Source organism: Grus americana, chromosome 5, assembly GCF_028858705.1.
Source record: "Grus americana isolate bGruAme1 chromosome 5, bGruAme1.mat, whole genome shotgun sequence".
Lineage (NCBI taxonomy): Eukaryota > Metazoa > Chordata > Aves > Gruiformes > Gruidae > Grus > Grus americana.
Genome location: NC_072856.1, coordinates 54,507,894 through 54,519,782, shown reverse-complemented (window position 1 = coordinate 54,519,782; position 11,889 = coordinate 54,507,894).

Genomic DNA, 11,889 nt, shown 5'->3' with positions numbered 1-11,889 from the left:
CTTTAGAAGATTAATTTGGCCAGTGTATGTGGTATCATATTCAGCCATCTAACAAGATAGTAGTTACAATAGTGCATTATCACTTACACTAGCTTTAAGTACTTGGAGTCCCTTCTTGCCAAGCCCAAACTGGAACGCATCCAGTGGTGTGTTCAGTTCCTCGACTCCTGTGGAAGTCAACGCAACGCATCTGTGTGCTGAGCACACACTACAGGATCTGGCCCTGATGGGACTTCAATCAACGTTAATCACATAGGCTAGGAAGCACCTGAAGCCTGTGCATCGCCCTTAGCACTGGATCCCCTCAAATCCAATGTACACAAACGGTCCCACTGACATCAGTTAGCCCCATTGTACGCATGTTATTTTTTTGCCTAAATTCTGCAGGATCAATCCCCCCCTTCCTTCTGGGAAGTTAACATCCACGTCCATTTTTGATTAAGAGAACAGCAGTGGGGGAACGAATGGCTGGAAGACAAGAGTGAGGTTTCAGGCTGGAATGTGGCCATGAAAGTTCCCAAACCGCTACAGCTGAAAGCCCTTACCCTGACAGCAGGTTGTCGACTGTCTCCCATTGAGCTAATAGGTAGTGGATCTGAATGGAGGTAAAAAAAAACCCAAGTTTTTGTATTTCCACATTGTGCACTTTTTTTTGGGTAAATAACATCAAATTCTCCCAATCTGTATACCACTGATAACACTAATTTACAGCTGCTCAACTTAACGATTGTTCACGTTCCAGGTTTGTATCTAAACAGGACTTGCAGTACAGCTTGTTCCCACCCACGCTGCCCCAAGATCGTGACACTATTCATGCAGGAGGATGGGAGGCATATGCACATGAAATGATATGGAAAAGTCATATTCTGAATGGGGTAGCTTGCTTACTCTGTCCATCACTTGACGCAACTCCAGAGTTCACAAAGGGTGAAAAATTAACCTTTTTATTCTCAAGTCCATTTCAGGGTTATCTTAACTGAAATTGTGGAGCATCAAAGTACTTCTTTCCTCTTCAAAATGTGAGACATGGAAAACTTCCTTCCACCTCAGCAGCACTTCTGATGACTTCTTTCCAAGCAACTGCTACTCTGATATTGGAAAATGAGACCTGTGTTATTTTCTCACCATGAGGGGAATGTCTAAGTTTATGTCTCTGGAACATAAAATTGGCCCATGCATGATTAATATATTTCTATCTTCAAGAAAAGGTTAGAAGGGGCAATAACAATAATTAATTTTACCTCAGTGAGAAATACTAAAACCTACCATTCCAAGAAAGGCTAGATCCTGGCCTTCACTGCTATGTTCAGGTCACGTAATATTTTACTCCGAAAGTAGTTTCATTACTGTCACTGGGCCTTCCTGGGATCTCTCTGATTCACAGCACGGACTTGCTCTGTGTCCAAGGACCAATTTGTACAGGGAGGTCCTGATCCCCAGCCATTATTAGACTGCAACAGAAAATCACTGGTGTTTAGTTAGAAATGACTGGTCTGATTTAAATCACGTAACTTTGAAATTATATGCTGCTTATTTTTCGAGAGAAATGACGCAGTCATTTTTTAATGCCAAATAACTTACACAAGTCAAATAGGTCTATTTTTATTGTAACAAAAAAAATTCAACTTCTGCTTTTGTCAAAAACAACATATTTTAGTAGGCATACCACTTTGTGCTATTGTATTCTTCTGTGTAAAAAGCTGAAGAATGTTTTATGCTTCTTGTTAAAGTTCTCCAGTTTAAAATGTAATTGTAAAGCATAAGTTTGCTAAAGAGTTAATGAGGGACTTTTAAACTGAGGAAATAATTTGTAAGTAAGGAATGTAGTATTTCAAATACATGCTTGTCTTTAGCAAGTGGTGAGGAATGATTCTTAAATGAGAGCAAATGCTGGGAGGATTTGAGCGGTATCAAAAAATATACTGAAGGAGGTGCAGTTTTGTGTACTTTCAAATACATTTCTTCTGAATGCTTTCAATCAGTGCTTTGTATTCAATGTTTGCACTTGTCGCTCAAAGCTAATTTTTGTGACAAAGAAATATATTCTTGTGTATAGTTGGTACAATAGAAAATGTTTTTAGAAACTGTTATGCTGTAATAAGAGTAGTATTTACTAGCAAATAGTTCCACTTTATTTTATAAAATCTCCAATTTTGAAATAAATGGACAGGCTTCCTGTATGTAATCTGTTCATCTGTGGGTTTGTCCTTTTCCTCCCAAGAAAATATCTTCAAACATTTCAGTTCAGGAGAGATCACCATTTTGTTCTTACTTTATTGATTATTATAATATATAATTTATATGTTAAATATAGAATATATATATTATTACATATTCTTTTTATTGATTCATTCATTTTCAAGTCCAGAAACTATATTCACTTTTTAGCAGGGAAGACCTTGGTAAACAGAGCAAATTCATAAGGTACATTGTTTCCCCTTACCCAAAAAGTTAGTTTTACTTTTAGAGGAAGAATCTAAACTTTTATTTTAGTCAGCAAACAGAATGAATTTTTTTATAAAGATGAAGATTGAGTAATTCATTAATGCATAGAAATTGGCATTATAAAGGCAAGCCATGGGAAAGCTTACAGCAACAGTTGTGCTGGGTTCTATACTGTTCTTACAGTTCAGTTTGTCTGGCCTGTTTCTATGTAAATGTTTAGACTTGCAGATTAGTAAATTACTAGGTGCAGTACCGATTCATATTTACTGTGTTTCTCCCTCTACACCTTAATTCCCTTTGCAGTATATGAGAAAAGGAAAATAAAGTGCAACAGAGATGCAATACAGTTCAGAATCAGCCCCATGATCTGCCTCCTCAAAAAGATACCTGAACTAGATAGACACAGAGAAAGAAAATAGTGTATGGGGAATGGAGTAGGAGCGCTTCTTCTCTAATTAAAGTTTGGTGGGTATTACGCTTTAGGAATTGTAAATGTTCCTTTGTTCCTTCTACAAAATCCAATGTGATTCTCACCACCCCTGCAGTAGCTGGTACCTGTGTGTTGGACCATCCTCCCCACACCCAATGCTTGTAAGTAGTAAGAGAATATTCATAATGCTGTTGAGAACTTGGGATGTTTGATGAGTCAGTCCTGTTAGCAGAGCTGACTTCATTACCACAACTTTAAAATCTCTAGATACAATTTGAGATCAGTAGCTTTTATTGGTGTCATGAGTGATGCTTAAGTGGAGAATAAAAAGGTCGTGATTTTTTTTTAATTGGGTTATTTTTTTGCAACCGACTCTGTGTTTAGGAATTTGCAAATGAACTGGGGGTGGAGGGTGAAGTTCAAATATGCAAAGTGGGTCAGCTCAGAATGTGGGAGTAAATTTTTACAGGAGTATGGGATCCAAGCTTTAGTTCAAACTCAAACACAGTAAGAACAGGAATTGTTGGACTTGATTTGTTTGGATTTTTTTGACTGATTCTCCCAGGCAGGGACTGGGAGAATGCAGAACCGCCCACTGTAGGAGAAGATCAGGTTCGAGAATATCTAAGGAACCTGAAGGTGCACAAGTCCATGGGACCTGATGAGATGCATCCGCGGGTCTTGAGGGAACTGGCGGATGAAGTGGCCAGGCCACTCGCCATCATATTTGAGAAGTCCTGGCAGTCTGGCGAAGTTCCCACCAACCTGAAAAGGGGCAACATAACCTCCATTTTTAAGAAGGGAAAAAAGGAAGACCCAGGGAACTACAGGCCAGTCAGTCTCACCTCCGTGCCTGGTAAGATCATGGAGCAGACCCTCCTGGAGACTATGCTCAGGCACATGGAAAATATGGAGGTGACTGGTGACGGCCAACACGGCTTCACTAAGGGCAAATCATGCCTGACAAATTTGGTGGCCTTCTATGATGGGGTTACAGCATCGGTGGATAAGGGAAGAGCAACTGACATCATCCACCTGGACTTGTGCAAGGCATTTGGCACTGTCCCACATGACATCCTTGTGTCTAAATTGGAGAGACATGGATTCGATGGATGGACCACTCGGTGGATAAGGAATTGGCTGGATGGTCGCACTCAAAGAGTTGTGGTCAACGCCTTGATGTCCAAGTGGAGAACGGTGACAAGTGGTGTTCCTCAGGGGTTGGTACTGGGACCGGCACTGTTCAACATCTTTGTTGGCAACACGGACAGCAGGATCGAGTGCACCCTCAACAAGTTTGCCGATGACACCAAGCTGTGTGGTGTGGTTGACATGCTGGAGGGAAGGGATCATAGAATCATAGAATCACAGAATGGTTTGGGTTGGAAGGGACCTCAAAGATCATCTAGTTCCAACCCCCCTGCTATGGGCAGGGACACCCTCCACTAGACCATGTTGCCCAAAGGATGCCTCTGGGATGCCATCCAGTGGGACCTTGACAGGCTGGAGAGGTGGGCCGGTGCAAACTGCATGAAGTTCAACAAGGCCAAGTGCAAGGTCCTGCATGTGGGTGAGCACAATCCCAAGCACGACTACAGGCTGGGCGAGGAATGGATTGAAAGCAGCCCCGAGGAGAAGGACTTGGGGATATTGATTGATGAGAAGCTCAACATGAGCCGGCAGTGTGCGCTTGCAGCCCAGAAAGCCAACCGTGTCCTGGGCTGCATCAAAAGAGGCGTGACCAGCAGGTCGAGGGAGGTGATCCTGCCCCTCTACTCCACTCTTGTGAGACCCCACCTGCAGTACTGCGTCCAGCTCTGGGGGCCCCAGTACAAGAGAGACATTGAGCTGTTGGAGCGAGTCCCGAGGAGGCCACGAAGCTGATCAGAGGGATGGAGCACCTCTCCTATGAGGACAGGCTGAGAGAGTTGGGGTTGTCCAGCCTGGAGAAGAGAAGGCTCCAGGGAGATCTAATTGCGGCCTTCCAGTACCTGAAGGGGCCTACAGGAAAGATGGGGAGGGACTGTTTATCAGGGAGTGTAGTGACAGGACAAGGGGTAATGGGTTTAAGCTGAAGGAGGGTTGATTTAGATTAGATGTTAGAAAGAAATTCTTTACTGTGAGGGTGGTGAGGCACTGGAACAGGTTGCCCAGAGAGGCTGTGGAGGCCCCATCCCTGGAAGTGTTCAAGGCCAGGTTGGATGGGGCTTTGGGCAACCTGGTCTAGTGGAGGGTGTCCCTGCCCATAGCAGGGGGGTTGGAACTAGATGATCTTTGAGGTCCCTTCCAACCCAAACCATTCTACGATTCTATGATTCTATGATTTCTTTTCATTGCTCTGAGATAAAAGTAATTCTGATAGAAACTGCAAAAATAATCTCCCTTGTCATTGCGGCATGAACACAATTTTTGTAGCTTAAAGATGCAAGTACAGCATAGGAAACATACCCATCTGGATCATGGCAGCAATAAGGACAAGCACAGGGTTCATTTCAGACAAGGAACCATGCCTGCCGAGTATGCACGCTCTGGTTGCGCAGGAGCCCAGACCTCCTAAGGGTGATAAGCTGTGCACATCATGCATGCATTCTGGTTGCTACCTTTGTTCTCTCTTCAGTGCTTATCTGACCTGATTGGTATACGGAAGCCAGCAGGGGCAGTACCACCTTCAAAGTGCTGGGCAGATAAAACACCACCTTAGACTTGAGCAGTGATTTCTATTGAGACACCAACATACAGCAATAATATTTTCTGAAGCTGCTGTTTCTATCGATGTTACAAGGATTATTTCCAGGAGAGTTCATTGCAATAATTTGTGAAATGCCTTCTAGTGAGTAACTCCATTCCTTGGTTAGACAGTACCAACGGCAGGCGTCTGTCCTTGCCAAACTGTACACTTTACCTTGGAATATCATGTAACATATGATCAAAGCAAAATGTATAGCTCCATCTGCTGTAAATACTTTGAATTGATTATTTTTGCATTACTTTTTTATGGCTGGCACGTACTCTGGGGAACTGATTTATCACTTTGCTGATACCTATTTTCTGCATGTTGCCAAGAATCAGCATAAATACAGCAGCTGAGTACATTTATACATTACGAAGTGATACTTCTCAGTTCTCAGGCAAAAAGGAGTACAAAAAAGTGTGTATTTCAAAGATATTAGGAACTTTTGTTAATTACTGTGTGACAGATCTTTTGTACTGTGTCATCGCAGCTGCTGGTGAAATGCAGAAATTACATGACTTAAGTCACTGATGGATGAGAAGAGTTTCTCAGTTACGCTTCTGCTAAGTGATGGCTTTCCACAACCAGGAATAACATTTTTGTTAGGCAATAGTCATCAGTGCTGAGGCCCTGCACAGGAAGAGTGAATGAGCTGACATCACATTTTTTATACTGATTTTAAAAGACAAGCAGTTTAAAGGGTCAAAAAAGACACTAAAGCAGTTAAAAATACTGATGTTTCTCTTGCACTACAGAAAACATCTTTATTTAGACTTCTGAAGCCTGGGTCACTGAAGTGCGAAAGCACGCCAAATTTTCTTTTATAAATAGCATCTTAGGGGGCGGAACAAAAAGTTTGTGCAACCTCACACCTTTTTTAAAATCTCCAGTTTTTAGGAATGGACTCTGTTCAAAATAGGTTCTTTCATCCTTTCTTTCTTCCAACTTCCTTCTCCATAATCATACCTGCAGATTTTTCTCATAATACATTGCAGATGTTATTATTAGCACTGTGGTTTAAAATGTTTGCAACTGCTCTTTTCTGCAGTGATTCACGGCTATGATCTGAACAACCTGGTAGCCAGACTAGGGGCCATTTAAGAGGAAATTCTCAAGCTAAATTTTCTCAAGTGGGGTGCAGAATAGACACATCCTTTCTTGGGCAGCAACTTGAATGCAACACTTCAGCCCATATTTTCTCCGTAATTGCCAGCTTGTTTCAAAGTACGATTGAAATAATGTGTGACGCAATGACAGAATAGCATCATGGCTGGGATCAACAGGAGGGAACAACAGAGGTCACCATTGTCTCGCAGGAAGGAATCTCCTCAGAGTCCATTTTAGATCCTGATGAGACACATAGAGCCAAAAAGCACAAAGCCTGGCTTCCGCTGGTGCAATGACACAGCATGAACAGGAATAAAGACAATTACTTGTGACAATGATTTTTTTTTTAATTGCAATTTTCCTCTTTTCTAACCCAAACACAATGTTTTCTTACTCTTACCCAACAGGAAAAAAAGCAGAAACACCTCTCCCATCCCTTACTGATATGATTTTTTTAAAAAGGGGAAGGGAGATAAATGTCTCTGTTTTCTTGTTGTCTTACAAGAGTTATCCCATGGAGTAAAACATCAGTATTTCCAGTACTAAAGATAGAGGGAAAGCTGTAATTTGGTACATTATTACTTACTCTGTTCTGGATTTTAATTAGTTGGGCTATTCTATTCTTTTCATCTGACGGCCTGTTTGCTTTGGTATTTATGGTTAGTTGTGTGGTTTTTACCAAAAATTTAATGCCAAGCAGTTTGAAATACATGGGATTTTTTAGAGTTGTGTATCACATTGATGACTCCATCTTACTTTTCTTTAAAAATCTTTGTAAGAAATTTGTGAAATCAACATAAAAGTCAATTTTTATTTGGGCTTAAACTCTGAAGGTTAGCTGTCATTATACAAGCATATGACATAAAATATCCATTTCTTACAAAGGAGAGATGATAGTGGTGACAGAATAATAAAAAATAGCACAAATTTTATCCTAACTCTGCTTTTAAATGAAAAATGCCTGTCAGCAGATAGGCTCAAGGAGGAAGTAGCTGTGAAGAAAGACACCCTTTATATGACAATAACTTCCAGAATTCTTCTAGCATTCATGTGTTTTGCTTTCTGTGTTTTAAGTATTCTACTTGCCTTCTCTTTGAACCTACTTAAATTGGATAAAATTATTTAATCATGGCCTGCAGAGGATTAAGGAGGGTTTCTTTCTGCTCTATTTTACATTAGAAACAATCAAGAATGCCAATTTCATTCGGTACTTCAGTTAAAATTGGAAAAATAGACCCATATGTTCTGACAGCTCCCACTGGATAAGACTGAACAGCTGCTCCTCTTCCTAAGCTTTTGTCACGGGATATAATTATTCTTCCATCCATAAAAAACAAAAGGATGCCCCTTCAATGCTATAAAAATACCTAATAATATAATATTTAACAACATGGGCATTACAGAAGACGTGCTCTAAATAGCAACAGTGGTTTGAGCCGAGAAAACACTTAATTTGATAATACCTTAGGCCTCTGTATCACTTTTAATCAGAAATAATTTTACTAAGGTTGGTTTAAATGAACCTTAGAGTACTCCAGTTAGGTTTATCTTCTCATACTGATTCTTCAGGCAAAATTATAAGGAAGATGGTAAGTCCCTGATAGAGTGCAGATGGAGCAAGGGAGGCTGGACCTCCAGTGACAGATCTTCCATTGCATACACACTGCCTTCAGAACAACTTAGAAGGGGAGTGGCTGGCCAGCAGTGGCTTTCTATTGCATTTATGGTCATCATCATCTTCTTTATTAGGCAACAAGGACAATCTCCAGTCCTTGTGCAATTATGTGTGATCTTAGGCAACTCCTAACCTGGTCCCCTGGCCTAACACAAGTGTAACTGGTGCTGTACCTGCACACCTTGCAGGGTTTTACAACAGGGCAAACAGATCAGTGAAATACAGCACACAACCAAATCCATCCACCACAGAAAGGAGGTGCCAGGAGGAGGCAGAACGGGGCCAGCAATGTATATTTACATTATTTAACAACTTCCTTCTACAAGAGTGACCACATTACCCACACGACTATATCTTTACATTTTTTGTGTGGTGACTTGTATGAGCAGTCAGTCCACAGACCTGACCACTCAATAGCACTATAAGTAGGCCTGTTCTTCTGAGCTTTAAGTGTGTGCATTCCATCAGGACAGTAAATTATGGTAAAATATAGGTTGGTTTTTTCCTTCTTGCACAAAAAGTAAGAAAACTACTGAAAAGTAATAGAGCTTCTGGGCATGCGAGTGAAGGACAGGAAGGAAGAGTTCAGCTTCAAAACTGAATTGTGCATTTAGCAGTTAACACCAAAGCAAGCTGGAGTCTCTAACACTAAAAACTCTCAACGCTTATGTTGTTCTTTTTTCCATGCTCAGAAAAAACAAAAAAAACCAACCCACAACCAAACCCTTTCTTGTTGGTCAGCAATTTCATTTCTCCGTAATGTAAATGAAACCCTGAAAGGAAAGGTGTCAAGGTAAAAGCTATTAACTCTATGGAGAGTAACAGGATAATCTTACAGCTGAGCACAGACACTGACAAACATTCACCGACATCGCAAAAGACAAGCACAATGCATTGAAGAACAGGTTGGGTGATTTGAGCCATGATCACTTCAGGAGTGAAGCAGCATTTTTGTGCTCCACCACTATTGCAATTGATGACTAGATATTCAGCAGGACAATTCCTCTCTGGTTCCATAAAGCTGCCATTTATTTGGGGATGTGACCAGATGTGAGTGTAATGTGATTACTACACTTCAGCTGACGATCCATCAGGACTTACACTAGGCCAAGGGACTTTCAAACTCCAGACTTGCATTTACAAGAGTTATCCGTTTCATTACTTGCCCTAAGCATCGATCTGGTCTAGGCTGTGGCTATGGATCTAAGTCATGCAGTACTCAAGCCTGGAGGTTTTGTTATTAGCTACATCTCCGTGAAGAGGGTTCAGTCTTCTTACCAGTCACAAAGAGAAGTGTTGGCATGCAATGCCATGGGAGGTGGGAACAAGAGAATTAAAATTAACTGAGACTGGAATTAAAATAAACCGTAGGGTAGCTCCAAATGTGCTAGTTTTTGTAAACTGATTCACTCCAGTCGTATGTCCCACCTTAGCGACCAATTTTTTACACTTACAACTGAACCTTTTCCTAAATGTGGGATTGTATGGCAGCCTTGTGCTACAGCCCAGTTTAGGTAGATAATTTGTTCAGAGCTTTTGCATTGTTTTACACTCCCCCACCCCCAGTGTTCCAAGGACATAGCTTTCAGTTTTTTAGGTCAATTGTTATGAAAATAAAAGCTGGAAAATGGCAGCATGTGAGGCACAAGATAAGTTGTGTTCCCGTGTTTCAGCACGACGCATTTCCCTTCAGGTCTTTATCTCTGGCTGAAGGGTTTTGAAGGTGGAAGAGTTACCCTACATCAGCTGTTTAATCCAAGAAATTTCGGCACGCTTTTAAAAGTTTAGTAGTAGCTAATAACGTCACTAAAGCAAGTGGCGACAAGAAACTGGAAACAGTGGTCCGCTAGTCAAAAATCTGCCCTAAGCAATGGCAAAAGGAGATGCTGCTTAGGGAGTACACATAAACCCAATCACATCCAGTGGCCCTCTCGTTCACCTTCTGGGCCTAGCACCAGCAAGGGCTTAGGGCACCAGCTCCCTAGTGGAAAAGCAGCACTCTGCCTTTGGCAGGAAGGACACTCCTCGTGCAAATAACAGTTTGTGCGTATGGAAAAGCAGGATTTTGCTACACAGCAATGAGCTCTCTCAGTGCTGCTCTGCCCAGACACTGGCCAATGGCGACTCCCCACTGCTGCCAAAGGACTCGCCTTTCTCCCAGGACTTGCCTGGAGCTGCACGACAGGCAAACCCATTCCCTCAGCTCAGTCTCTCCGAAGGAAGAGCGCTTCCCGGAGGCGGCTACAGCAGCTCCACACCCCCAGGGCTCTTCCCGGCCTACCCCCAAGATGGCGGGTGCCGCCCTCCCCTCAGCGCTGCCGCCCGCCACCTCCCGCGCGCGAGAGAGACCCGCCCAAGCGCGTGCGCCGAGAAGAGCGCCGGGGGCCGAGAGCCCCACAGCCCTCCGGCGGGGGGAGGGGAGCGCGCACACACGTGAGCCGCTGGACCACCCGGCGGCTCCCCAGCGTTTAATGTATCCCGCTATCGCATTGGCTGCCTTGTGAACCTTTCACCTTTTACCCGCCTTCCGCCGCCAATCGCTTGGCTCCTTTCATAGCGTGGGGATGTAGAGCGTGTGAGCTGCGCAGGGCAGAATTCTCGGAGCGGGTTTGCGTTGCGGGCGTTGGGCGGCCCCCGTTGGTATGGGTGGGAGAGGTGGGGGAGGTGCTCCGTTTGCGTAGGGCCGGCAGCGCAGTGGGAAGGGAGGGGGAGGAGGCTGTCCCGGGCCCAGGTGAATGGAGGAACCTGACAGTTGGGGGGAGTGAGGCGGCGGCGGCGGCGGGGAAATGGCGGCGGCGGCGGCAGCAGGAGCAGCACAATGAGACGCGGCCTGTAGTGGGGGGAAGCGCCAGGCTGGGTCCCGTACGAGCAGGTAGGAGATGGCGGCCTGGGCGCGCCTGCCCCTCGCCCCGGGAGCTGCATGGCGGCCAAGCACGGGTGTCGGAGCCCGCCGCCCCCGCCGGCCTGAGCTCCCGCAGCCCCGGCGCCGCCGCCGAGCGGGGTGGGATGGCGGCGGTAGCGCCCTCCCGCCGCTGGGGCCCGGTTAGGTCTGCCCCACCTCCGTCCCAGCGGCCGTTCCTGTCCCTGCGGGGCCCCGCCGCTCCCGGGGCCGCCAGCACCGACCGCCGGGCCCTGGGATCGGCCTCCGCAACTTCCCGCGGGCCTCGACGCCGGCAGGGCCCGGGCCCCGCGTGCGGGCGGCGGCGGGGCCCGCACGGCGGGGGCCGCGCTCCGGCCCCTCTCGGCTTTGTCTCCTCTGGCTCCGCGCCCCCCGGGCAGTCGCGCTGGAGGCCTGCCGAGGTGGGCGCTCGGAGGGCCGGCGCTCTGCCTCCTGGGGCTGGGGTCTCTGGAGCCCTTCTGCCGTGTTGTGATGGGCTTGGGGAAATCTAAAGGGGTAGTTAAAGAGTTTCCACTCTGAAGTGCTCGTGTTAAAGGCGGTGTAAGAAACTCTTAGCTCTTCGCTTCCTTTCGTTCTTTTGCAGTTTAAGTGAAGGCAGCGCA